We start from the raw sequence: 27,592 nt of genomic DNA on the forward strand, positions 1-27,592 counted from the left end.
TTAATCACATGCTGCTCCACACTCTCGGCCTTTGGCACCATTCTAAGCACACACACCACCAAGCCTTTCTTCTTTTTTTTTTGCCATAAAAGTTCTTTTGATAAATCTGGGTAGAACCTGGCAAATCATTTATAGGACTATTTTCAGGAAGGTTATGACTTCACTTCAGTTAGGGTTGAACAAGAGCACCACCTTTGATAATTAGATCTTAGGATTTCTGCAAAACATGTCACCGCCCTGTAAAATCAGTAACATCCATAAATCAGAACCCAAAGAAGTGTGAAATTGTATGTAATGTCTCACATCCATCACCATTTTTACTATCTTTGCTGTTTCCTGACACAAAGCAATACTTTTTAAGAGTTAATGGCTTGTTCTGGACCAGAAATTCCATTAGCACAGTTATCTCTTGGATGCTGTTGGTGTCACTTCTTGTGGGGTTTCCCCATCCCCAGTTGAAGAAAGTCAATGTACCTGAACGTGGTGGCCTTGGCAGTGGTAAAGGTTGGACTGGATGATCTCAAAGGTCTTTGCCAACCTAAATCATTCAGATTCTCTCAGAGTTATCCTGATTTTCCAAAGGAGGGTCCATCCTGTAGCACAAAATACAAAACAGAGACACAGCACAAAAAAAAATGGTTCAGTTACTGAGAACTTTGGATAAAGCAAGATTTTGGCAGCTCTACACCACATTTGCTTTTAAGATTCCAAAAACTCGCTCCAGACAGAGCCAGGTATTGAAGCCAACTTGCAGGCAGCAGAAAGTCAATAGCCAGAAACAAATGAGAGAGATTTATTTTATAAAGTCCTCGTTCTACTTCGCACTTATTTTCTTCTGAGCTTTGAGATAGAAGAGGTCACAGATACAGGTGGGCAATCCAGTGCAGTGAGAACCGCAGGAGAAGACAGAATCCTTCTCACTTTCTCTTTATTGTGAAATAAAAATGGAGCTATGAATCATCCCAGCACAGACAAATCAACCAAGGCATCTTAAAACAGCCGCTTGAGTGACTGCTGCAATATCACCTGTCAGTCAACAAAAAGAGCTGCAGGACGTGCTCACCAGCTGATAGAAATGTGCCCAAAGCCAAATGGAGTCATTACAATAACATGAATTCAGAAGTTGCTCAGCTAAAGCATTTCCAGCCCCTTTGGAGCAGATGCAGTGACCTCTGTGTGAGCCAGGAGGGGTCGGGCAGGACGGAGGAGAGCAGGGCAGGAGGACAGAGGTGAAGGCAGGAACGAGCAGGGATGCACCAGGGATGGAGCTGCACATCACATATAACATCTGCAGGGCTCCTGGGTCACCCACAGAACATCTCACTCAGAACTTCTGCCAGGTTAAAAAAAAGTTTAGGTCAGAAACAGAAAGGAAAAGTAAAGAGTTATCGCTGATGCTTCCCAAACTTCCCAGCTCACAAAACCAAGGAAGAGCAGGCAGACCATGACGTAACATCTCGGAATTCAGTGTTCCCCTGCCCCAGCAAACAGCACCACATGCAAAGATCTTCCCACATATGAATCCCAACCTGGAAAAAACATGTATTTTCAAAAAAGTCCCAATACTCCTATGTAAGCACATTCACTTTTTTTTTTCCTACAGCCAACAGCTTCATCCCTGCAAAGACTCCTGTGGAAATAAATCCAGCTTCTACCCGGGAGAATAATCTGTGGGTGAATATAAAAAATAAAAATACAATATTCTGTTTTCAGAAAGACTCCTGGCCTGTGTTTGTGTCTGAAAGTACTACATGTCTCTTGACTTCACAACTGAATTCAGATAATTCAGCTATAAATCAGCTATAAATCTTTTTGTGTAAAAGTCTTTTTGGAAGAAGGGAACTCCTTTGAGTTTAATCAAAGTTACTACATAATTTTTGTATCTTATTTCCCCATTTTTTCCCCTCTTTATCATAATAGGTTTATCCTGTAATCCCAACCTTTTCCCACAACATGTCAGAGCCTTTATTTAGAACCACAGAATTATGAAATCATTAAGTCCAACCTTTAAGACATATTTGTATATATTCATATATATTTGTATACAAACACAAGGCTTTAACAGGGAAGACACAAACATATACCATAAATTGTAAAAACTGCAATAATATCCTACAATAATTGTCATAAGAATGGCAGGAATGTTGGATCTTGAATCATTTTTTTGAAACTAAAATTCTTGAAGAAATCTTTTTATTCAAAACACAGAAACTAAAGAGAAGGACATCATGACCCCCTATTTCTTATATGTAACTTTGATCCCCCCAAACCACCCCTAGATCCCTCAAAATCTCCTCAAACTCTCCCAAATCACACTCAAACCACCTCAAAACCCTCCCAAACCTACCTCAAACTCCTTGGACCACCTCCCCAGATCCCTCCAAGCCCCCTCAAATCCCCAAAATTTCACCTCCAGACCCCCCAAACCACCTCAAAACCCCCCAAATCCCCCCCAAACCAATTCAAATCCCCCCAAACCACCTCAAACCCCTCTAAATCCCCCACAAACCACTTCCAGATGCCTCAAATCCACCTCAAAACACCCCAAACCACCTCAAATAACGTACGAAACGAGCGAGAAAAACATCCAGCTTCCAAAATGAGGTCACTGATTTTTAAAAACCACGAATTTTGCTGTGGGGGTTCCACCCCACATGGCCTAACCCTAAAATCTGTGATGAAGGGTTTGCCATCTGTTTTCTGTTGCGTCACAATGTGAGTCAAACTTCCCCAGTCTGGGGGGTTTCTTTTGGCAGATGATGCACAGAAGTGTGAAAATAAAAAAAAAAAACAGCAGCCTTTCTGAATAAAATTGTCAACAATTACTGTGACTTGTGCTCTTTTCCAGGGATAAACGATATTTATAATATATGTGTTACGTGATCCGCCATCAAGTATTTATTAATATTTTGCTGACTAAGAAAGCTTTTGACAGAGTTATCATCTGAGCCCCAGCTGAAGGCAGCACTTCAGAACAGCCCTGAAAACTGAACACCATAAATAATTTGTAGCAGAGTGAACTTTTACATCTTTCCAATCTCTAAAGGAGCTGCTGACGGCAGAGCTGCCTGTGTGTGGGGCCGGGAGCAGACCACGCTTGGCACCACGTCACAGGAGGTGCCACCAGGAGGGCACCAGGTGGTGCTGACCTGCCTGAGAACCCCTTTTCTCCACAAATCTGAGAGCAGAATAATCAAACTAAAGTATCCGTGTCTCTCTTGTAATGATTTTATTTTATTTTATTTTTTAAACTCGGGATTTTTTTTTTTTTTGGAAATATGTTATTTCCTTTGCAGTCCTTTCCAGGTTAGAATATCCTTTATCAGCTCTCCTGCCCACAGTCTTCCTCCTTCTCTGAGCTCATATGCAAGTGGTTCTACTACCACAGTGACCACCCAGTTCCAAGGGGTGGTTTCATCCAGGCTGAGCAGGTACCTCCATCCCAGCCTCCACTTTTGCTTCCAACAGCCCTCCTCAATAAAATGGTACCTTTCAGTGGCACCCAAAGGTGCCCCAACAGTCTCAGAGACCAGTGAAAACAAAACAGTTCCACCCGCCCAACCTTCCAAATCACCTTCCTCGTCCTGTTAAACAAATCCCTTCATGATTTACATTTTAATTGTGATTCCCTGAAATTTTCAGCCCAAACCAGGCCCTCAGCACCATCCATAGGGAATGGATTCTTGTTTATGAGGTGCCTGTTTGCTTTATTCTCTCCTCTGTTCCTCCTCACACCCTGCTCTGGCTCTTGGAGTCTCTGTCAGTGCTGGGCGGTTTCTGGAAGTTCCATTTCTCTGGGAGTGCAGCCAATTTTTCCCCTTTCCTTTTTCTTTATTCCTTTTGACTATTTGCCTTTGTAATAAGAAGAATTCTCAGCGTGAAGGGCAGGGTTGTTGATATGTTTTTAGCTTTGTAATTACTCTGGAAACACAAGGGTGGCTGCATTGCCCTGAACACTTAAAGCCTTTGATGGAGACCACTTTTAATGGTTTCAACCTCCTGGAGCCACTTCTCCTCTGCAAAGAAAGAATTTATAATCTCTTGCCTGTAATCAGATCAAGTGCAGAGCTGGGAAAGGCAGCCCTGATGTGTCAGCTCTGCTTGTGTCAGTCAGAACCCATTAAACTCACCTGTCATTTAGCACATGACCTAATCCAGCTCTCGTCATTCCACTTCCATCTCTGGAAAGAGCTTCCAGTGGCACATAATGATACCCTGAGACACTGAATTTCAACCCTATATCAAGCTGCTTAACAGAATGTATCGCCCTCAGCTCTGACTGGATCTGACTGGGCACCCACTGAAACTCAGGAGAGTTAAAGTCACCCCAGCTGGGACAATTCGGGTCCCCTTTGCCCCAGCACCCAGGAGGTCTGGGAGAGGAGGGCACTGAGTGGCACAGGGATGGCACACAGCCTGTGTGCCACTGAGGGGCTCCTGGTACCCAGAGGAGAGCACTGGAGGCAGAGCCTGCAGGTGTCATGGGACACGTGCTGCCAGGGGCTCAGGTGGGTCAAGGCTCTCATGGAGAGACCGTGGAATCATGGAACGGTTTGGGTTGGAAGGGACCTTAAAGCCCATCTCATTCCACCCCCTGCAGGGACACCTTCCACTAGCCCAGGTTGCTCCAAGCCCCGTCCAACCTGGCCTTGGACACTTCCAGGGATCCAGGGGCAGCCACAGCTTCTCTGGGCAACCTGTGCCAGGGCCTCCCCACCCTCCCAGGGAAGCATTTCTTCCCGATATCCCATCCATCCCTGCCCTCTGGCTGTGGGAAGCCATTCCTCCTTGTGCTGTCCCTCCATCCTTGTCCCCAGTCCCTCTCCAGCTCTCCTGGAGCCCCTTTAGGCCCTGGAAGGGGCTCTCAGGTCTCCCTGGAGCCTTCTCTTCTCCAGGTGAACCCCCCCAGCTCTCCCAGCCTGGCTCCAGAGCAGAGGGGCTCCAGCCCTCAGAGCATCTCCGTGGCCTCCTCTGGACTCTCTCCAGCAGCTCCACGTCCTTCCAGTGCTGGAGCCCAGAGCTGGAGGCAGCTCTGCAGGTGAGGTCTCACCTGAGGGGGCAGAGGGGCAGAATTCCCCCCTCACCTCTGTCCTTGCTGTGGGATGAGCCCAGGACACACTCATCTCTCTGGGCTGCCAGCACAGATGACCATTCCCAAGCCAGAGGCACATCCCAGAGTGCCCTGGGTGGGAAGGGCAGGAGAGCACGAACCCTTCCCATAAACCACTCTTTATATATTTACACATTTACTTCTCCCTGTTCCAGCCTGGGCCTGGGCTGCTCCACGAGGGATGAGGCTCAGGAAGCTGCTGGAACCATCCAGGGAGCAAGTTGTGTCTTCATTTATACTTAAAGAGCTTAAATGCCAAGGTCCTTACGCAGATTTGGCTTTTTTAAACCCATCACCACCTCAGCAAGAAGAAAACAAACCAATTCAATCAACAGCACAAAAACCAGGCCAAATTTTAGCAGGATATATAGATATAAATGCACATCACTCCCATCCTAATACCTGCATGGAACAGCTTGTCCCACAATGTCACCAGTCAATGCCTAAATCTGGGAGCATAATTAAATGATTCCTTTAATTACAACTGCTCTAGAATTATTTATATATGTACAAAATATCCCTTTAAAGGTACTACTCATACACACTGTTGAAGGTTCCTTCTCCTTTTAGAAAGGCACTCATTAGTATTTAGAAACAGGTTCCTTCCACCTTTATTGTTGGCCTTAAAATTGATCAAGGGAGGACACAAAAAAAATCTGAATTTTATTTTGAAGTAAAAAGGTCTTAGAAGCTCGTATACAAAAGCTATAAAAATCCCTAATTAAAACCCCAGAGACCCCAGAGATCTCTAAAAAGCACTTATCTTCTCAGAAGGTAGAGCTTTGTTCCCAGTATATCTGTGCTCATAAACTGAAAATAGGTGAACACACTTTGGGCTGTATAAATTAATGTCTAATATCCCATGCAACGTGCACAGATACATCTCATTACAAAGGTATTTTTTTCCACATTTAAAAATAATTTCCTGGCTTTCAAAAGAGAATTTTTTTAAATGTTATCTTATTTACAAGTATAAATATTTCCTGGCTGCAAGATGCTTAGTGGTGGCAAAAGATACCAATATTTTTTTCCATCTGCTTACTACACTTTTTCCTTGAAACCAAATTACTGCACTTTCAATAAATAAAGTTACAGGTAAGAAAAGCAAAGAAAAAAAAGAGAACTGCTTTAAACAAAGGAAAAGAAAAATCACAGCCTCTTATTTTTTGTGGAGATGCAAATCTCCCTCTACATCACAAGGAGTTTTGAACTACATTTCTATGGAAGCTGGTGGGAAGGCAGTTTATTTCTCCTGTGTATTAAAGAGAATAATTTATCTTCCAGAAGAGAAAAAAAAAAATTATGAGTGCATATGCAAATATCTTTTCCAAATAAAAACATTCTATTAAAATTCCCATTTGTGAATAAGGTAAATGTTGTGTAACACACAGTCAACACCATTTGTATAAGCAAAATGTAGAATAACATGTTCCAAACGATCATTTGTTTAATTCCATTTTGCCTTTGCTGGGATGGCAGCACAATGAAATTAGATCTTTTTCTCAAATATGTGTATTTTACCATTATTTCATTTCCTGGCACTTCAGGCTACACCAATTTCATCATCTGTTTGTTTCTTCAGAATTTTAGAGACAAGATTTAATGCACTTATTTATGTAAAACCTGCCAGTTTCCCTTTCACTACATTCCTTCAAAGGCCACAGATATCAGTTTAAATAGAAAGTGAAAATATGACTTAACTGAGACATTTGTGCAGCACTTTTTAGTTTGTTTGGTTTGTTGGGGGTTTTTTTTTGGCTTGTTAGTGTAGAAATGCTGCCTGGCAACTCATCCCCATCTTTGGAGGTTTTCAAGATTCAACCAGACGAGGTCTGACCTGACCTTGTGATGGTTTAAGGCGTGTTCATGCAGCACAAGGGGGTGGTTGACTCAGAGGTCCCTTCCAATCAGCATTTCCATGTTTTAATTCAGAATTGTAACATGATTACCACCAAAAACTGAAAAAAAATTGAATTTCTACACTTTGTATTATAAACACTAGAATGGTGGGTTTTAACTGCACGATTAAAATGAAGATCCAGTCCCTAGTGACTGAATTCTGGGAATTCTGAGAGAGTTTGGGGGGTTAGATTCGATCAGCAGCCCTTCAGCTCCGAGCCCACGTCCCCCCAAGCAGCTCCGCTGAGATTTTCAGAGCCTCAGGCACGGGCTGTCCCGTTCCTAAACTGGGAAGCTGTGTGGCACACAGGCTGGCCTGCAGATGGGAGTGGGAGTTCTGGATCACAGGAGATTGTTTAGACTAGAAAATTATTAGCAGAAAACTTGTACCAACAGCAGGTTTCCCTGCTTTGCCTAATTTACTTTCCGAGCCGCAGACCCGGCTACATTTATATTTCTGGGCTGGGGAAAAAAAGGTCAAGCTAAGATCTGTGTTGACTGTGCAATATTATTTCAGCATTCCCCTTGATAATATCCTGCTGGAACTGTTTGTTCAGAGAGGAGCCATCATGAATATACAGGAGCAGATCTGAGGTGAATATGCAATCGCTGCCACTCGTGAGGCAGAATTTTAAGTGCTGGTACAGGTGAATGAGCTGCAGGTGCATCTAGTCCTGCACAGAGAGCTTTCCAAGCCTGATGACAGTGGCTTGAAGGATTAAAAATGGTGATATTTAGGAGTTGAGGCTGGTTTGTGCCATTTAATTCAATCTTAATTAAACAGCAGTCCTTTAGGCAAGTTGTGATGGGTGCGAACAGCTGAAGCTCTCAACAGGCCACTCAAAATGAATTCAGAAGCCCAGAGAGTTAGAAAAGTAATGCTAAAACCAAAAAATAAACTGGATTAAATACTGCAAATCCACCCATCACTTCCCCTGTAATCACACAGGTATGAAACTGTCATATCTATATACAATAATTAACCTTTAAAACTACAAATTATAGAGCAGACTGAATCCTCATTCTGTGTGCTATTTTTTCACATAACACCAGAACTAACACTTTAAACTATTTAGTTTTTCACATAACACTAAAAGTAAAATTTTAAACAATAAATAGTAGGAAAGTTCCTTTTTAATTCTTGTTTCCAGCTGGGTAAAAGTCCCAATACCCTTTGGTAAGTCCTTGCTTTTGCCACCCCAGGAGGCTGTACCACTTCCATCCCTCGAGAAGTGAGACAGCACCAGGATTATTAACAGCTTTCCTTCAGCCAAATTTCCAAATTGTCACAGAACTTACTGTTATTTTGCATGAAATCTAAAGTAAGTGAGCCATGCACTTTTTAAGATGCTCAAAATCCAATTTTACACTTGTCTTAATCACTTCAAATCAGTTCATCACACGTACAATCCGCCATCTGCTCACCCGTTTATCAAATTTCCAACCAGAAACTTCACTTTGCTGCTTCTGCACAGACACGGCGTGTCCTGGGTGCAAGAAATTCCCACAGGACTCCACCTTATCCAGAAAAACCAGAAAACTGGGATGCACTGGGAGGTCTCAGCTCAAACCCATCACAAACAGCAGTGACACGTCCACGGTGGCTTCAAAAATGATGGGGACAATCAAGGGTGGCAGTGATGTCACATCCCACATTCTAGTGACGCAACAGCCCCTAAAAACCACCCAATTTTTATTAACACAAGATTATTTTTTTTCTTCTATCACCAATCATCCCCCATCCAAGGCCAGGGGGTTGAAATGACTGGCACTAAAATCCAGGTGAAGTTCCCTCCTCTCTAAGTGTCACAAACACACACTGGAATTAAAGAACCAACGGGCTTGAACATCAGGCCAGATGTTCAGGGCATCAGAAAGCACACCAGGCAAGCATTTCTGCTAAATCATCCCAAATATGGGCATTTATAAATGTCTTATTTCTAAGGATGGCAGAGTTCTATCAGAAATACATGTAGATTTTGAAATGGTGAGAGATCACCACCTTATTAATCAGGTAGAAATTCTAAAAACAACCCTTTCTGAAAAAAGATAAATAGTGTATTACTGTTAAAATAACCTTATTTACACACTTGTGGTATATCTGCAGCAGAGAAAAGGAAAGTAACAGGTTATTTTATCTTCTGTAACTACTTTCTTACTAGATATTAAAACATTAAAATGTCATTAATATTTTCATAACATCTGACTTTAACTTTGATTGTAAATCCACTTACCTTTTCCAAGGGACTTTCTGGTTCAGGATCAAGAAATGGTCTCCTTCCAGGGCAGAAATCTGAAACAATGATCAGAAAAAACGGATTTCAGTATTCTGTTCATTTCAAGCATATTCAGATAACCCAAATTAGGCACTGACCAGAAAATTAAGAAAGAAAACTAAGATTTTTTTTGACCATCTGCATATAGATTAATGTACATTTGATCTGTATTTTAAATTTTTAAATCATTTTGCCATGATCAGTCTCCCTGATGGGATGAAATAAGTGCTTTCCAGTTACCCTTGTGAGGATACACATCTCTGCATCCCTGCTAAGCCTGTTTCCTAAAATAATACTATGATTAAGCTTCCACTTCTTTTTTTCCATCCCCAGTTTTCTTTGGATCCCAGGTACCAAATTAAGGTGATTGACTGAAATGGGATCCCAGCTAAAAACGACCAATTGATCCCTCTGTTATTATTTATCAGTGTTACACCCATCTCACCTCCTGTCATTGTAGGACCCACATATTTTACAGTAAATACACCATTTTAGTGTTCCCTCCTGGCTCCTGGGAATTTTTCCTGAGCTATTTTCAGAGGTTTAAAAACTGGGAAGAGCGAGGACAAAAATACAGCAATGATTAGAGATGCTCAGGTCATTAACTGGATTGGGAGTATATTGGTGTAGCAATTCAAATAACTCTACCTTAAAGAAGGTCAAAGCTAAAAATGGACATGACCAGCTGCTGAACGGCAAAGTTGGCTTCAATTTACCCCAAATATGAGTAAATAGCTCAGAAATCCACAAAGAATTTCACTGAGTTCTATGATCAAACCTTTCCTATTTGCTCCTCATGCCACACGACCACTGTGCTAAAGAATCCACCTGCTAAACTATAAAGCTTCTATAAAGAAAGTGCCCAAATATATAGAAAATATATTGAAATGAAGCAATTTAACAACAGAAAATGATGCAGAAGGTCAGAAAACACCCGGTACAACGTGGTCAGTCTCTGGGGTTGGGCAGGGCCAGCACAGAATATTTCTGCTTTGATTATTCTCCTTCAATCCTTTGCACTTTTAGAAAACATTCTGAACACCTGCAAATGGGTTTTACTCTATGGAAAGTGGATTTTACTCTATGGAAAGCCATAACTAAGGAATTTAAAACCCCTTTTTAAGGAAGTAGCAAGCTCATAATGTGACACATCCCTGCTGGCTCCCCCCCTTTTTTTTTTTTGGTGAATAGATATTTTTGGTTCAAAATTCTGTCTTTAATATCTTTCCAGAGAAGCGAGGAACTGACCTTTCAAAATGTATTTTCCAGAAGGGAAACTCAGCAAAGCTACCTGGACTTTTTCATTTAGTAATGAGGAATTATAGCAGAGGCACGTGACCCACACAGAATAAAGGCAAAGAAAGTCCCTTTAGTTACTGTAAAAGGCTTCACAAAAAAAAAAAATAAGATAATTGATGGTACATCTCATATGAAAACCAGTTAATGGTCATAATGAATTTAATTTGGGAAAATCTGAATTGTAACATATTGTCACAGCTCAAAAAACTCCCTGTCCAGATGATCTGCCACCCAGTAACAGACTCAAAACCAGAGATTCTCTCTTGCAGGAACCCCATTAATGCCCTGCTGAAACAAATCTGGATTTAATTCCAGCTCGGTGGGTAAGTGCTGTCTGCTCTCCTCTTTACTGCCACACCATAAAACCCCAGGAATTACATTTAGGACCAGCCAGCTGCTTTCACAACACACTGCCAACACCTGATACTTTTTATTATCCCTTTTTTTTAAGCTTATTATTGTTGTAGATATAATTTCCTGAAACTTTGGTGCTTTGTTGATCGGCAAAGAAGAATAACAAGCAAAATTCTACACATATTTTCCTTCAACCCCATGATTTGCCCCCCCAAAAAATCACTTTTTTAGATATCAGTCTGATACTATTCAGTCAGTGAAGACCAAAGGTGCTACAAAGGAATGATGTCCCAAATTTTAAGTCTGATTAGCACATGAGGGAGCAATGCAGACTCAGAAGAAAACAGATAATTCCTGTTTATTCCATGGGCTCCTCTTAGCAGCACTTAGTGCTGTCCATCAATCCCTCCCTCTCCCTGTTGCTGCCTGTATGTGCCATTATCATTCCCAACTCCAGTGCCCTTCAACAGATCAGAAGAAGCAGGTGAAAGTCATTCCAGTTGTGCTTTTGTTATAAAACATAAAAACAAAGCTGTAATTAGCCCCGAAAAGGAGGTTTTTTAGCATGAAACAAGCTGGTAGATGAAAACTGAAAGTCAACACCTAAAATCATGGAGCTTTAGTAGTGTGGTAAGAGCACCAAAATTAAATTTTCTTTGGCAAATTCCATGAATCTGAGACACTTCTGCTATGCCTGTCCTTAATTGCTATTACAAAATAATAATAATCACACGTGCAAGTTGATTGAGATTAGAGACATATCCCAAGAATTCAGATTTAATAACTGAAAGCATTGATATGTCAGATTATTTGGAAGCTTTTACCCACCCTGCAGCTCAGGGCTCTAAAGCAGAATCTCCTCCACAAGTGCCAAGACTTTTGGGGACTTTCTCTCTGCAATGTTAGAAAATTGCTGAGCAGGAAAACCACACAAGGAAACGCTGAAGATTTTCAGGATAAGTCAAAGCTAAACAAAAAGTCAGCAGAGGCACCACCAGAAGTAGGACATCTTACATTTTCAAGCACCAAAAGGGCATCAGCACAGGAAATATGAGAGATGGAAGTTTAAAAAATAACTCAGCTTTGTTTTGTAGAACAGCACTGAGCAAACCATGGCTGAACCCCTCTCCCCAATCCCATTAAATTACAGCTTTGTCCCAGAAAAAAATGTGTAAAAAAAGAGAGTGAAGAGTGATGCAAACACTACTGAACAGGAATGAATGATGGAGTCTGAGAAGCATCTTAAAAATGAGCTGCTGAATTTCGTAGAACCACAGAACGGTTTGGTTTGGAAGGGACCTAAAATATCATCTAGTTCCAACCTCCCCACCATGATTCAAGGGATTAAAATTTCCTCCCTCACAAAAGCCAAAAAGGCAATAGCAGCCCGGCCAAGCTCCATTTGGGATGTATTATTCCAGAAATCCCTGTGCTGACCAGAGCTGTTCCTTGCCTTTGGCTGGCCCTGTTCCTCAAATATCCCCAAATATCTCAAACATTGATCTCAGCCCAGGCATTTATCCAAAATCTGGCCACTGCAAAGGAGTTCCCAGATGCTCATTTTTCCTTAAGAGCCAGGCCCTGCAGCCAGAAAGTTCCCACCAACCCCTCTCTGCCCAGGACATCCCCAGTTCGCTCCTGTGGAGCCTGTGAGGCACAAATCCTAATGGATTGTTTGACCAAAGCTATAAAGAAATGAAGAAATGTGATCCCACCTGCTCCTACTTCATTTAACAGTGCTGGATCCCAAATGAGATCCAGGGGTAAACATTTTCTAGGACTTGAACTTCAGGCTTTTTCCTCAGAGTCAACAGGACTGGGAAGTGAATTTACAAATAAATTGTAAATTTATCTCTGGTGGTTCCCCACAGCATTCAAACTCAGCAGACCCAAACTCATTCAAACTCAAACTCAGTGCAGCTCAGTGGACTCTCAGGAAACATCTTATTATCTTATTATTTTGGGAGGATACAACAAGAGGAAGAGCAATGTCAACATTAATTCCCAGTATAACAGCACAGATTTCTCTAATCCTTCACCTCAAACCTAAAGTATTTTGTAAGTTTTGTCAGACTGTCTGAGGGCTTCTAAGGGGAGATAAAGCTACTTTCCTATTCAAGGGAAGCAGAAAACCACTGGAGCTCATGCCCTGACCAGTTTCCCCCTTCTTTTAAATGAACAGCTTGTACTAAAAGCAGGCTGTAAAACGTTGACTACAAAACAACAAACAAACGATTTGGCTTGGCTGTGAAACTCTTTCAACACTTTCTACTGGAATAAAAAGCTGTGATTCTACCATGGTTACCTCCACTCTGATTTCTATTGAATTAAAATCTGGCTCAGAGTTTTTGCAAATCCTATTTTGCAGGCGGGCAGAATTCACGCAAACAAAACTGCAACGATAATTGAGAGAGAGTTTTTGAACAACTGCTGTGTTTGTCCCAGTCAATGCCCCTCTGTGGTTGCAATTCTGCCTGTCAAAAGGAAGGATTATTTCCTGAACTTCAGATGATGCTGAATGTGAACGCTCACATGGGCACAGACACAGAGAATCCCTCACCAGGAATTGTTTCTCTTTATTACAGACTATGCACAGTCAAAATTCCATTCTAAAAATATTCTTTACCAGAGCACAGATTGGCTTGTATGAGCCACACCAAATACTGGTAGACAACAGCAAGTGCTGCTCCCTCCAACCCATTCTCCCACTGTGTGATGAAAATGTAAAGACGTGCAAAGTCTCCTTTTAAACTCAGAATTGTAAATGTTATTCCACAAAATTTCTTGGGAGTTGACATTAATACTGTCAGTTTGTTGCTGGCATAGAGGGGGTGTACACTGTGGATGCTGCAGGACCAGCTTCATCCTTCCCTCTAAAACAACATTTAGATGTTGATGGCTAATTAGCCCACAGAATTGTACTTGTTCTAAAATTAGAGGGGAATCTATGACAGATCTAGTTCAGCTTCCTAAAATCACAGCAGCCAAGCTTTGTTTTACCAACTTACTAAGTTCTGTAATTTTTAAGGCTCAGGATCCAGGATCTGCTCAGTGGAGCCTCCCAGTATCCGCCATTCCAGTGGATCCTAACTCTTTATCAGTTCAGAGGAATGTGATAAAGTAAAATAAACTGCCAAAATACAATCACTGGCTTCTTTACAGTGTCCAGCCCATCTCGGGGATGGAGAATTTAAATCAGTGTATCTGTGGTTAGCAAGGTGCCAGCAACCTCAGGAAAAAATGAAAAAGGGAATAAAAATAAAATGTAGCTGCCCAAATGGATTCACTCTCTGAATCTGGTCTTCTCCTGGTTTCAGTGTGTTTCTCTTTATGTTTGCAATGATTCATCCTGGTGGGGATGCTGCTGCCAAAAGACTGCTGGCTGCTAAATAGCTGGAGGATTATTTTATTTTGTTTCTGGTATAGGTTTTTAAATCAGCTGACCGTCATCTTTGGGTTTTAACTCTTTTTTTAAGAACAACAGGCAAGAGAGGTGATATTTCAACCTCTCTAAACAAAACCTTGAATGAACCCAGAGATCTTTTTTTCAATAAATCTGGAGAAATCCCGATGCAATAAAAAGATGAGAATCAAGGACTGGGAGTGACCCATGAGGTTTTCTTTGCTGCCTGCAAGTCCTTTGGTGGGGCAACTACTGCCCACAGATGGTGCCTTTGGGTGGGATCACCTGCTCTTGTCCTTTGTCACTCCTTTCCACCCTTGTCATATTCCCAGCATTCCCTCTCCTACACACTGAAGGAAACTGAGCTTTCTGCTGGGCTTACATGATGCACTTAAATGTCTTATTTAGCTAAAAAGCCACACACACCTCCCTCCTAAGGTGAATTTAGCTCACAGCATGAAGGTCAGTATTTTGGAAATGTTCTTGATAGTTAGAAGGGGAAGAAAATGAGTTTCCAGGTGCCACAGCCATGGGGAGAAGGATGCTGGGAAGTGTTTCTGAAGAAGGAGCTGCTGCAAGAACAGGTCTGGCAAAATCTCTCTGTTCTAACTGAGCTGCTACTTGCAAAGCTGTTTATATATAACTGCAGAATGTTAGAGTTTTGCTGTTCATCAAAACCAGGGTTCATATTCTGGGCTTGCAGGATTCTGTATCCTGAGAAGGCAGTTTTTATCTCGACCAGCTTTATGAGAGATGCCAAGCCAGAGCTCCTGAAAGAGCCTCACAGGGTGTTCCTGGGCTTTGCCTCAGTCACAGGGATGTGAAAACAGGAGGGGAAAAGGAGCCCAGCAGCACAAATTGGACTTCTGAAGTCTCAGAGTACTGACAGAGCTCTGAGCCGGTTCCTAAAGTATCTACACAACTCCATCCACCTCTGAGCTGTAAGTTGGGGGATAAACTCACAGAAAAAGAAGTATTCTTGAAGGCTGATTGCAAGTCTGAGGCAGAAAGTGAGCTTCCAGGAGGTTGGGAATGTGTAAACCTCCGATATCACGCAGTGGGAGAAGTTTCTCTTCTTTTGAAGTTTTCCAGTCTAAAATAAAGTTTCATTTTTAAGCTAAGAAATAAAGGCATAGTTTCACCCCAGTAAGCCTTCAGAGAGTAAACACAGAAGGAAAATGTATTTAGGCATTTTATATCTCGACAAGCTGCAAAACAATTAAACAGGCACCCACAAACTACAGGCACTTTGTAATTTAACATGCTCTAAAGTCTTTGTGAGATGGGATTATTATTCAGTAAAATAATGGGCCCAGGAGTGGTAAATATGCACTCAGACAAAGAAGCAAGTTATGTTTTGAGCTATTTCTTAAGAGCAGCAGTGCTCCTGAAAACCATCAGATCCTTCTGTGATTAGATAAAAACATCCCAGCAGGCAAGCCAGAGGCATAAGAGATGTGAAATCACAATTAAACAAAAGTAGAAAGAAAGGGAGAGATTGTGTCAAGCAGATAACACAGAGCCAAATAAAATAACATGAGCTAACGCAGCACCTTTGAAATCCAGGGAGTGGAAAACCTGGGAAATCTCTCATAAAAAGCAATATCTGAGCCATTTATCTCCCAATCAAGGACGGCAAAATCTTTTGGAAACAAAAAGCATTAACTGAGGTTTCTAAGAGCTGCTTAGCTGGAAATCTGACCAGCCTGAAGAGGTTGTTAAGCCAAGATTACAGTAAGCTGGGTTTCCAACTGTGTGGAATCACAGGAGGCAATCAAAGCATCTCAACAGAAAGAAATTCCACGGAGATCCCGGCAGGAGTTCAGAGGGAAGGAGCAGGATCTGCCCCGGGGCCATGAAAGAAACCATCGATTCCCAAACATCTGCTCCAGCACAAACAAACACTTTGAGATCCAGAGACTGGATCCAGGTCTTGTTTTTAATTGGGAGAGCAGCAGATCTGGTGGAACCTTGCTGGCAGCACTGCCTGTGGCTCTGCTCAGCCCAGGGCGGTGAGATCAGCACAGCACCACCAAAGGCAGCTTTGGGGGGTGTTTTCTTGCTGACTGGTGTAATATTAAAACATTATCACCCACCATCACGAATATGACAGTTTTAAAACTCTGGGAAAGAAATTCAGGCCTCAAGCTTACCCCTCTTACCACAGGATTCAGAGATAACTTCTCATTTACTCCAACAAAATCAGAACAAGCTCAGTGTGGTTCATCAGAACCCAGAGGAAAATCTAACGAGGGGAATGAAACGTGAAATCATAGAGCACAACAGATCTTTCAGGAGAAATTATAGTGCAGGAAAATAGCAGAATGATGGTATTGAAGACAAGCTTTTATTTTAAACTGTAAATAACAATGTTTGTCTTGGGATTGGTTTTCAATTACAAGCCCGGTCCAGTCTCGTGGTTTGTTATGTATTTAGCTTTCAATATGAATTGTAGGGAATTACAGGTTGGATTAAATGAAGAATTTGGTAATGCTCTGCACTGCTGGGCACTCCACTAGCCCTGAACCTCCAATAACAAAAAATCAAATTAAAAAGCTGTAGCTACACTGTGATTAACACCCAAATGTAACATTTTGGCTCTTAGAGATAATCTTAATGCTGAAATAGTTAATTAACTTAAACAGCATTTTAAATCAACTTAAGCTGCATTTTAAATTCACTAGACCAAGTATTAAAATGGACAGTAAATGTAAGGACTGGTGTGACACTCTGCAAGTGGACCATCACACTGCACTGCATAACAGAGTCATAACTTAGCACTTTACAGCAAGTCCTGATGCACCTACAAAGAAATTTGTGCCTCACAGTCCTGATTTATTTTTATTATCCAGTTAACAATACAGCCTTTCTCATTAATAGCAACTTTTCCTATTTTTTAGTGGGTAGTAGAGAGGAGTTTTTTTTATTTTTACATATGCAATAAGTGCTATGAGTTTCCTCCCTGACATTTAACACAGTCTCTTTATCAGCTTAATGCCTTTTCTACTCACACTTCCAGCACTGCATGTTTGGCTTTTCCACCACAGGGCTCAGGATGATGTATAACATCCCACTTCAAGGAAACACAGTATCTCTACACAAGTGCCATGTTTTCAATTCCCTCCTTCCTACTATCTCAATTCTATGCAGAATGGGAAATTATTTATATGCAAAAGATACTCTTAGTTACCTGTTCTTTCTGCCCTTGAGCCTCTCTGGAGGAATTGAGGTGAAATATCTCCATCTCAAGGGGTTTTTTTTAGCTGCCCTCTTCCACGAATTCATATCAGGTTTTGGGGTAATTGGTTTGTGTCAGTGCTTCAAATTGTTTTTACTTCACCTGAGCAGCTCAACGTTGAAGTTTATTTTGCCCCCACATATACAGGGATCATATTTTGCCCAGATATATAAATGGTTATTAATTTTTTTCCTGTCCCCACGCTGCTGTTTTTTAATGCAGCACTTCATGCAGAGCCACCTTTGTGGAAAACAAGAAACAAGGAACATTCTGGAGTAAGAATTCCCGACATCAAATTATCACTCACCACTCTGAAATTTGATCTCGGGTGAAAATTGGTTCTTACCCCAATATTTGCAGTAGCTGAGCTGAGAACACCAACATCCTAACAGTGTCCAAAAATCAACATACTGGGGTAATTAAAATGTGATCATCCCTTAACACTCCCAGATGTTGGTTGTTTTAAAGGAATGGTGGCTCTTTAATTATATTTTTGCCACCTTGGGGTTAGATTTTCTGAGGGGAAAAAAACCCCAAATATATATTTATATATATTGGGTACATACTTCACATGTACCAATTTAGAAGCACTGCCCTTTGAGCCAGTTGTGCACTGAGAGAAGGATGTGCTTCCCTACTAAAAGTTCCAGGATACACTGCAAAGTGTCACCTCTGTGCCAGCCTGACTTTAGTGTTGGGCAGGAATTAGCAGGTTTCACTGCAGAAATCAAATATTTCATGTCTTTTTCTTGGGGAAAAAAAAATCAATAGATGCATTTAAAATAAATCCTGAAGACTCATGCAAATCATCTGGGTTTTACTTTTACCCCCAGAGCTTGTCTTGTGTACCTGCCTCTCTCAGAACTAAACTTCCAGGAGGAAATCCATGTTTCTCCTGCTGCCTTTTGCTCCAGTTCCCAGCAAGAACTACCTACATTTGGGTCTTCTTGAATCTGAAGAAAAACCTATCAGACTCCTCACATCCTAATTGATCAAAACTCATCTTCTGCTGCCCTTAGAAGATGGTGATAGTCTGAATATCCTTGGATTTCAGAGAAACAGGAGTGATTTCCACTGCGTTTAGTAATTTTTACATGCCCTGACCTTCACCCACTCCTGGGGAAACCAACAGAAGAAATAATCACTTGGCTGGCTTTGAAAAACAAAGGGCCCAGCTGAATTACCAAAAAATTCCTGGAAGGGGCTGAATTTTCCGAGTGTTCAGCAATGTTTTGTCTTTCTCTGCCCGCTTAGACTGGGGTGCAGCTCCTGCTCAGCTCCCTCACCACAAGCAGGAGGGAAATGGGGATGGAGAGCCCCAAGGAGGACCTGGAGCAGGATGAGGCAGAGGAAGGAGCCCTGACATGACATGAAAGCTGTGAATACAAGTGTTGGGATTGCCAGCACGAGCCCTGTCACCACATCCATGGAATAAATACGCCATGGTTTGTGTTCATCACACAGTCAATCTCTGAAGTCCATCAAAATGACAGACAGCACAATCAAAATAAGAGGAGTGTGCTGCATTTCAGCACTGGGTAATCACAGGGTTGGTTTCTGAGAGCACTTAAAGAGAGAAAAGAACTATTGAGGTGGGAGTGATGCAAAACTTAAATACACACACAGCACCTTCGCCCTAAAATGAAGTAGAAACACGAGTGGGCTGACCCAGGAGGTGAGGTACAAATCCTCAATTATCCTCTTTCACCTGCAATGGGAATCACTGGAAATATGAAAACATTCACTACTCCTTAGGATTTCTCAGAGCATTCAGAGGGCAGCTAAATAAGTTTGAGGAAAGAGATTATTTGGGTCAAAGAGTCTAATCCATCTGGCCCAAACACAAAAGAAGGGAAGAGGTGATTTTTTGCTCAGCCTTCAGTGATGAGGAGCTCAGATTACTGCAGTGTCCTAAGGATTACCTGCACATTTAAAGAAGGAACATTTTGGGCACTGCACCACAATTGCATGAAACTTAGAGCAGGTGTTTGCTATCAATTTTCCTTACAAGCTGAGCTCAATTCTGCCTCCTCTTAAAAGCCAGACTAGCTTAGCTTTTAGTCAGGATTTTTAGAGGGTAAGAAGTACAGTGACAGTCCAAACCTTCCTTTTCCTGGAAAAAAAAAAAGCCAGATGCCTTAGCTGTTGACAGCAAAAAAACCCCTGAAAAATAATCCAGCACATAAAAGAAGGGATGTACTGATGGCTTTGTCCATTTGTATGCAAAATATGGCTGGAACATCTTTTTTCCTTTTCTAGTGTCCTTAGGCTTAGTGTTTCTAAAACCTATGTTCAATGATGAATTCAAAATGAAGAAACATGGAAAGAAAATGGATAGACAGAGGAAATCCAAACCTGCACCCAGCTGTGTGATAAGAGATTATAATAAAAAAAAAAACAAACATGCTAAGCTCTTTGGCTCTCTCGATTTGTGGCAAGAAGGAGCTGGGAAGGAAGAAAATCAGGAATACCCTGAGACTCATCCAAGGATGGATTTGCCCTGAAACCTGTGAAAGAATTAATACCAGGATAACTGATGGAGTATTAATCATTGGACACCAGATTCCTTATCTGGCTTGCCAGGCAATAAGGGGATGCAGTTTGCTACCAGACAGGACCAGCAAGGACTGGCTGTCCTTGGATGTCTTTATTTCAACTTCAAACCCCCATGGATCAAGCTCCAAGCAGAGAAATCTGAAGAGCCAAAGGAGCTGTAAATTCACTCAACTTCCTGGTCCAAGTGGGATTGTTTCTCTGCCTAAGCCCAGGGAAACTTTGCTGCTCCTCACCCTCCTCCTCCAGCGCCCTCCTGGTCTGTCAGTGGGATTAGAACTTCTGAGGAAGCCACAACCAGAGTTCCTGAGGATTGTAATCAGTTCTAATCCTCAGAGTTACTGAGGATTTATCCCCATTGCCACTATCCTTTCTCTGCCCTCTCTTCTCTTTACTTTAAACCTCTATAGAAACTAAACCAGTTGGAAAGCAGCTCTGTCTGAGGACTACAAAGCATTTCGTGCCCCTTTGACACAGCATTCTTAAGGCTCACCCTGCAACTCCTGCAAACTGTTGCAAGTCCTAAGAAATGGAAAAGAAGGAAAAAGTGCATCTGAGAGACCAAATAATGTGATAGACTAATGGGTAAGAGGAGCCAGCTTGCTTTTAGATACAAAAGGTCCTTGAAGCTTGAAATGAAAGCCCTACTCCACTCTGTTTATGCCCATGGGCAAATGCTCTGATAAAAAAAAAAGTGAGATCAGTAACAACTGTAAAGTACTTCAGCTGATCACATCTAAAAGAGAAGATACACTTAAAAATTTAGTGTAAATAAAGAAAAGAGAAGCCTGCAGTCCTCTTTTGCTCCTCGTAGGGCCCCCAGAAGGATTAATTTCTGGGTTTGTTGTTGCACTAGGGGTGCTGGAAATGAGAGTGACCACAATGACACAGTGCAGGCAGGAACAACTCCCACTGCTGTCAAGGGGAAAGCAAAAAATAAAAGGAAAAAAAACAAGTCACCCAAAAGGCAGAAGTAGGAATTGAAACCAGCAGGTTGCTTTTATGCATAGAATCACAGAATGGTCTGGGTTGGAAAGGACCTTAAAGACCATCCAGTTCCAAACCCCTGCCATGGGCAGGGACACCTTTCGCTAGCCCAGGCCAACCTGGCCTTGGACACTTCCAGGGATCCAGGGGCAGCCACAGCTTCTCTGGGCAACCTGTGCCAGGGCCTCCCCACCCTCACAGCAAAGAACTTCCTCCAAATATCCAATCTAAACCTTCTCCCTGTCAGTGGGAAGCCATTCCCCCTTGTCCTGTCACTCCATCCCTTGTAAATGGTCTCTCTCCATCTTTTTTGTAGCTCCTTCAGGTCCTGGAAGGCCACAATCAGGTCACCCCAAAGCTTCTCCTCTCCAGGCTGAACAATCCCAGCTCTCCCAGCCTTTCCTCCCAGCAGAGCTGCTCCATCCCTCTGATCATCTTGCTTAGCTTCCTGAGAGCCACCAACCACAGGATTTTCTTGGCTGCTGAAGTTTGTGGTCCCTCAATAACCTCAAATCCCAGAATCACAGAACAGCCCGAGTTGGAAGAGACCCACACAGCCCTTCAGCTCTCAGATGGGTGAGTGTTTCAGTCCATGTGTGGAAAACTGCTGACAGTGAACACACAGAACTTCCTGCTGTCCCTCTCTGTTATCACATCTCACAAGCAAGAACATCCCAAACATCCACTGTTTGGAGGGAATTTGACACTCCTGGTCACTGTCCTGCTGCAGACACCTCCAACACCTCACTTTAATGACTGTTTGGCAGTTGATCAGGTGAAAGTTGTCACTACATCCCTATTCCTCCCCTCAATTTCTTTCATTTTCCTCTTCCCATCAAAATAGTTCCCCTATTTCTGCATGGCATATTCCCTGACATTTGTTACTGACCCTGTTGGAGGTGTGGAAGTGAGAACATTCAGAGATAAAACGAGAAATGCTGCTGTGGGGACACAGTTAAAAATCCTAATTCTTCCCAATGACAGCCTCTCTATCTCACTATAAAAATACTTTTCCATCGTAGCATAATACAAACCATGAACACTTTTTTTTTTGCTTGTTTATTGGTTTTTATTAATGCATTAGCCATTTTTTTCACTTTGAAAATCCTATTTTGAGTAGATAACAAAATTTAAATGCTGTTACATTAAAATTTTGGGTCACATTCCCTTCCCCATACCTTTCTGCATTAGGAGGGAGGAGATAAAAGTTTTAATCTTCTATTTTTAATGAAGATTAAGGAACAAGTTCTGCTTGGCTTGCCTTGGCTCACCATACATTTTAATGCATATTGATTTGTATAAATGTCTCATTTAGAGCATATTTTTGTTAGTATTAATGGGCCTTGGACAGGTAAGATTATTCCTCCTGTACCAGAGCCAATCTCTTTGGTCAAAGTTGAAGAACACATTGCTTTGTTCTGAGATGAAAAAGGAAGACAAAGAGACAGGTCCTGAGACAGGAATATCAAAGGATCGATGTTCCCAGCAGGAACAGACAGTTGGGCCCTGCAGGGGCCAGCACAAACCTCCTCCTAATATTGACTAAAAGGGGGATTTTGTGCCCGTTTTTGCTAATAATTTTCCATTTTTCCGTGAATTCTGAGTTGATTTTATCAGGAAAGGGATTTTTGAAGCACTTTGGAAAGTGAGCTGGAATCTAACAGGATTTTCCCACTCCCCAGATGTGTGGATTCAGTTCAACTGCCTTTTGCTCTCTGGGTACATAGAATGTGTAAATGAGGGAACCAGCAGTTCACATCTTCAGTGGGAGCTTTAAAATTACTTCTTAACCCCCTGTTGTCATCATACAAATAATAAAAGAACAGCAATATCATGTAACAACAAAAAATTCCAGACACTTTTCTAGGCTGCTGTTTCTGTTCCCTACTGCTGCCCATTCAGACATGAAATGTCCCACACATGGAATTCTAAGCTATGTGAATATTTGATCTCTGGTGTAATCCAAATATATAACCCAGAAACCTGTAGTAAGTTAAATCACATCCTTTTCTTATAGTTTACTTACAAGAAAAAAAAATCATAATAAAACAGCTAATCCAGATCAAACCATCCACCTCTGACACCATCTTAGATATTTTGCTACTTTCTTTTTCTTCTTCTGAGCCACAATTCCTTAATTAATGATGTCAAATAAATACATTTCAGCAATGACTTAAAAAAGCTACACAGTCCTATCATAGATTTAACCTTCCAGTAGATTAATACTTTTGAAAACTGTGATTGATATTTCTCCAATAGTTATTGGATGAAAGCTGAAGTTTTTCCTTGCTGACCAGGAAGTATCTTGATCTTTCATCTCAGACTGTAAAGTCTTCAGCACATGACAGGGAAGCAAAGGTTGAGATATCCTACAAATTATGGGAATGCCACATAAAGGCCTTTTTCTTTCTCCAGTGGATAAAACCCAGTAACTCCTTCAGATTACCCTGAACTTCTCTGGGGATTTTGCCACTCACAAAAAAAAACCAAACCTGGTCAAACCCTGTTTCCAAACCTACCAGAAAGATTCAAACCACTAATGCTGCAACAAATACATCCTGAACCATCAACTCTCTGTGCCTGTGAAATCATTTAATGGACAAATTGTCCATTTGCAACTTGATCCATGTTTTTTGTTTTGCTTTTCGCCCATGCAATGTGATTACAAATCAATTATGCCCTTTTTCTAGACCTCACTCCTTCTTAAAATGGACATCATGTGTTTAATGACCACCTCCTGAAAGGCACCAGGACGTGTTTTGCAACAAGAGATGCACAACGAGACCACGGGGTGTGGAAATACAAACAGAGGACAAGCTTTTAATCCAACGCTCTGGAAAGAAGAGAGAAAAACAGGGAATCTGACACGTGGCAACACTGGAATTTTCAAAGCACAAAGAAGTCAAAATTAGATCAGTAATGAGAACAGAGGCTTTGGAAATTATTCATCTGCAATGAGAAAGGTAGCAAAGAAACTTAACTGAATGTCATCATAAATAAGTTTTAAGAAAGACTTTTCTTAGTCTACGAACTTGTCCCACAGCTGGATGTTTCTCTGGTTATAGGAGGAGACACCTCAGCCCTTCCCCATTTCCCTGTTCTACTGTGCAGATCCTGCCACCAAAGGCTGGAAAAATACATATTAAACTGACCACAGGCCTCAGGTTTGCATTTTCAGCCCATGATTTTTAATAGGTGCCTTTCAAAATGCTGGCAAGTCAAAAGTAATTCATTAAAAGAGGTGCAAAAACCTGCTGGTGATGCAAAAAGCAGCAGGTGAAGGTAACGGGTGAGGCTCGTCTGCCGAGCTGTGGAAAAGCTGCAATGTTATTTTAATATATTTACTACGAGGAGAAAAGGTGTAGAAAACTTTACCCTCTGTCAACATAAATACATTTCATAGGCTCATGCCTCTAAAGAATGATAATTCATGGTGCATTAATGGGATTGCCACCTGGAGAGCCAAAGGATACAAAGGAGAACAAGGCTTTTGGGAAATCTATCCTTTCAATCACATGAAAGGATGAAAAAGTGTTGGCTTTCTCCAGGGAAATTGTGACAACATTCAGTTTGTGGGTGGAACAAACAAATTTCTTATTTTTAACCCTTGGTGACATGAGCACAAAAAAAGTGTTCTTCCATATAAATGACAAAGGTGCAGGTCAGCTGAGCTTTGGGGAACAGGGGTCCAAGCCAAGCAAAGCCTTGGAACATATGCCTAATTCTGAGTATAATTGACTGAAGTGGCTCAAATTGAGCACCTGCTTAAGTGCTTTCCTGGCTTCGTGCCTAATGAAATATTAATCACAAATGGCAGAGAGCCACTACACCAAGAAGGTCTTATTTATCCCGAATTGAATTATCTAATAATTAAGGCCCAGATAATCAGCCATAGGAGTAACCCTGTCAGTGTTCTCATCTGAATCAGCACATTCAAGAGTGTTAAACCTACAGTGAAACACTCCTGGTTCTAATTAACCTTGCAAGTGATTTTATTTTGTAAAGAAGCTTGAAAGCAGCAGGAGAAGCCGCAGTGACTGCTGTGCATTCCAGCCTTCAATCCTAAGAACTACTGCTAACTCTTCTATGCACCTCTTTTTCTAAGAAAAAATAGGTATTTGGTCAAGACTTTGCCTGTGCACTCTTAAAAATAGTATATAAGCCAAAGCCAAGGTGTTAAATATTGATTAATTAAATAATCAAATATTAAATCTTTCTTAAATAAGAGGTGAATTATTACAATGAGGAGCAATAGCAAAATCAGAATTGTATTTTTATCACAATATCAGTTTCGCAAGATGAGGGTAAATTGATCTACTGTTCCCTCTTTTTACAGTTCTGAAATCTAAAATATAGTAATGGCGTTTTTAAAAGAAATAATTTTCCCTACGTTTCCCAGAGATAAATTAAATATATAAAATTATCACCGAATCAAAGAGATCAGAATAGAAAATGCACTCAAATATTTTTTTAATCTTTCTTCACCCAATATTACAAAAATAATCTGCTTCTCTAGAATCAGATTAAAACGTGGCTGACTCCACTGAGTTCTTGGTTTACCAGAGCACAATTAAAGGACTCTCATGTTTTCCACGAGATTTTAATATGTCAGAAATATTTTTTAATTAGGTCTGAACATCTTGCAAATAAAATATTGCACTACAATCGAGTCAAATCAAATTAATATTTGTCAAACACCATTTGGCATTTCCCACCAAATGGGGACAGTTTTGCTCCATGTGACTTTGGATATGTGTATCCACTGCCTGCCAAAGCAAAGACTGATGAGAACTTGTACGTGTGTTGTATTTGGAATAATTTACTCATTCATCTCAATCTGGCAGAACATTTTAGTTTAAAAAGATGAGAGTTTGGACAATACAACCTTATTAAAATCAGCTTTCACTGTGCTGCACAAAAATTCCAACTACTGCCTAAGGAGAGCTGTTGATGTTCCTGCTTTCAAGTGTTGATCTTTTTAGAAAAGGGAACAATTCTGGACTAGTACCTGCTTTTAATCACACTCCCACAGCAAACATCATCTCAGGGCAGGAGCAGTTGCATTTCCATAATGTGATACAGGTGCCCTGGGCTCTGTACAGCAGATCCAACACAATAAATCCACCCTGCACAGACAATGATGTGGATCTGATGAACCAGCTGTCGAGCCCTGACCAGCCAAACCCAGCTCCGACACCGGGGGTGGACTGGGCAAACTGGGACCAGGTGCACAATACCCAAGTGCAGGGCACTGCCCAGCTACTGAAGGGAAAAATTCCAGCTGGACTCAACAGTGATTCCTAACAGATGAGGCAAATCCAAGAAACACCTGTTAGCTTTAGGAAGAGGGGAAAAAATTGGCACCGAAACGCTTCGCCAAATGAATCATCAGGACACAAAGGAACAGCGTTAAAGGGAAAGAATGAATTTGCTTTCAGATCTGCAAGGGGCATAAGAATATTTAATATTTGTCACGCTCTTTCTAGTGGGACAGGGGCTCATTTAGATCAGGATTCTTCCATAATTCAGCTTCAACAAAATTACAAAAGGAGCTCACAAACAAAGAGCACACTAAAGGTGAGTCTGAGGAAGATGATGCCCTGAAGGAGCTGTTCAGCTCCCCCAGACAGTGTCAGCCCAGGTATAAATATAACTCACAGTGAGCTCTTACTGGGGAGGGGGGTTGGCAGCTGAAAGAGAGAACTCCTTGGAGTTTAAAGTCACCTATTCCAGCCATAGCAGTGAACTTCTGCAACAGGGACTACAAAAGCAGCAGAGACCCAGCTCAGGTAGGACAGGGATGGTCCCTGTGCTGGAGAGCCCAGGACAGCACCCACAGCAGGTCTGTGGTGGAAAGGGCCCTCACAGTGTCTACTCCAATGTCACACACTGCACTGGTCAAATACAAGAAGTCTGGGAGGAGTTTTCACTTACTATGTGTTCTTTATCTTGTCTAAAGTCATGATGTTCCAAGCTCAGAGAAAGATTTCAGGTCCAAGGAAATCTTGGTTCTAGTGACCCTAACAATTTGAATCATAAATACATAAATAATAATACATAATACCATAAACTCACAGAATTTTGAAAATCTAGACTATTTTCAAGTTGTGAGTCAGATTTTCTTTCTGTTTCCAACACAGAAGTAACTTCTTACTCAAAGTTAAAATACTTTCTTTAGAAATACTGATGTTATTCAGGAATTGTGTTACCCGAGGAGTAACAAGAACTACAGCGTACACATCCAGCTGTGGGGCAGCTACTGACCTACCTAAGATCATACCTGCCACGTTTCAGAGCTTTCAAATATCACCTAGAATGAAATAGGTCATAAATAAATGGTCTGGGAAACATTTAGGACTGCTGCGAACTCAATTGAGCGCGAACGAGAAGCCTTTTGGGACACCTACCAGTGCTGAGGTGGAATTCCTACTTTCACTCCAAATAATGATGCTCAGCCAAAAGAATTCTTCTCA

General features: G+C 41.5%; 1 long non-coding RNA gene across 1 annotated transcript in view; it reads right to left on the reverse strand.

Annotated features, from left to right (window-relative positions):
* Positions 1 to 456: 456 nt before the first annotated feature.
* LOC113968769 overlaps positions 457 to 27,592 on the reverse strand; it is a 124,303-nt gene continuing 97,167 nt past the window's right edge. The window contains exons 3-4 of the long non-coding RNA XR_003534650.1: positions 9,244 to 9,302; positions 457 to 593 (exon numbers count right to left, since the gene is read on the reverse strand). This is a non-coding gene — a long non-coding RNA (uncharacterized LOC113968769). The remainder of the gene's footprint in view (positions 594 to 9,243; positions 9,303 to 27,592) is intronic.

The sequence above is a fragment of the Neopelma chrysocephalum genome, unplaced genomic scaffold (assembly GCF_003984885.1).
Source record: "Neopelma chrysocephalum unplaced genomic scaffold, ASM398488v2 Primary Assembly neopelma1_69, whole genome shotgun sequence".
Classification (NCBI taxonomy): domain Eukaryota; kingdom Metazoa; phylum Chordata; class Aves; order Passeriformes; family Pipridae; genus Neopelma; species Neopelma chrysocephalum.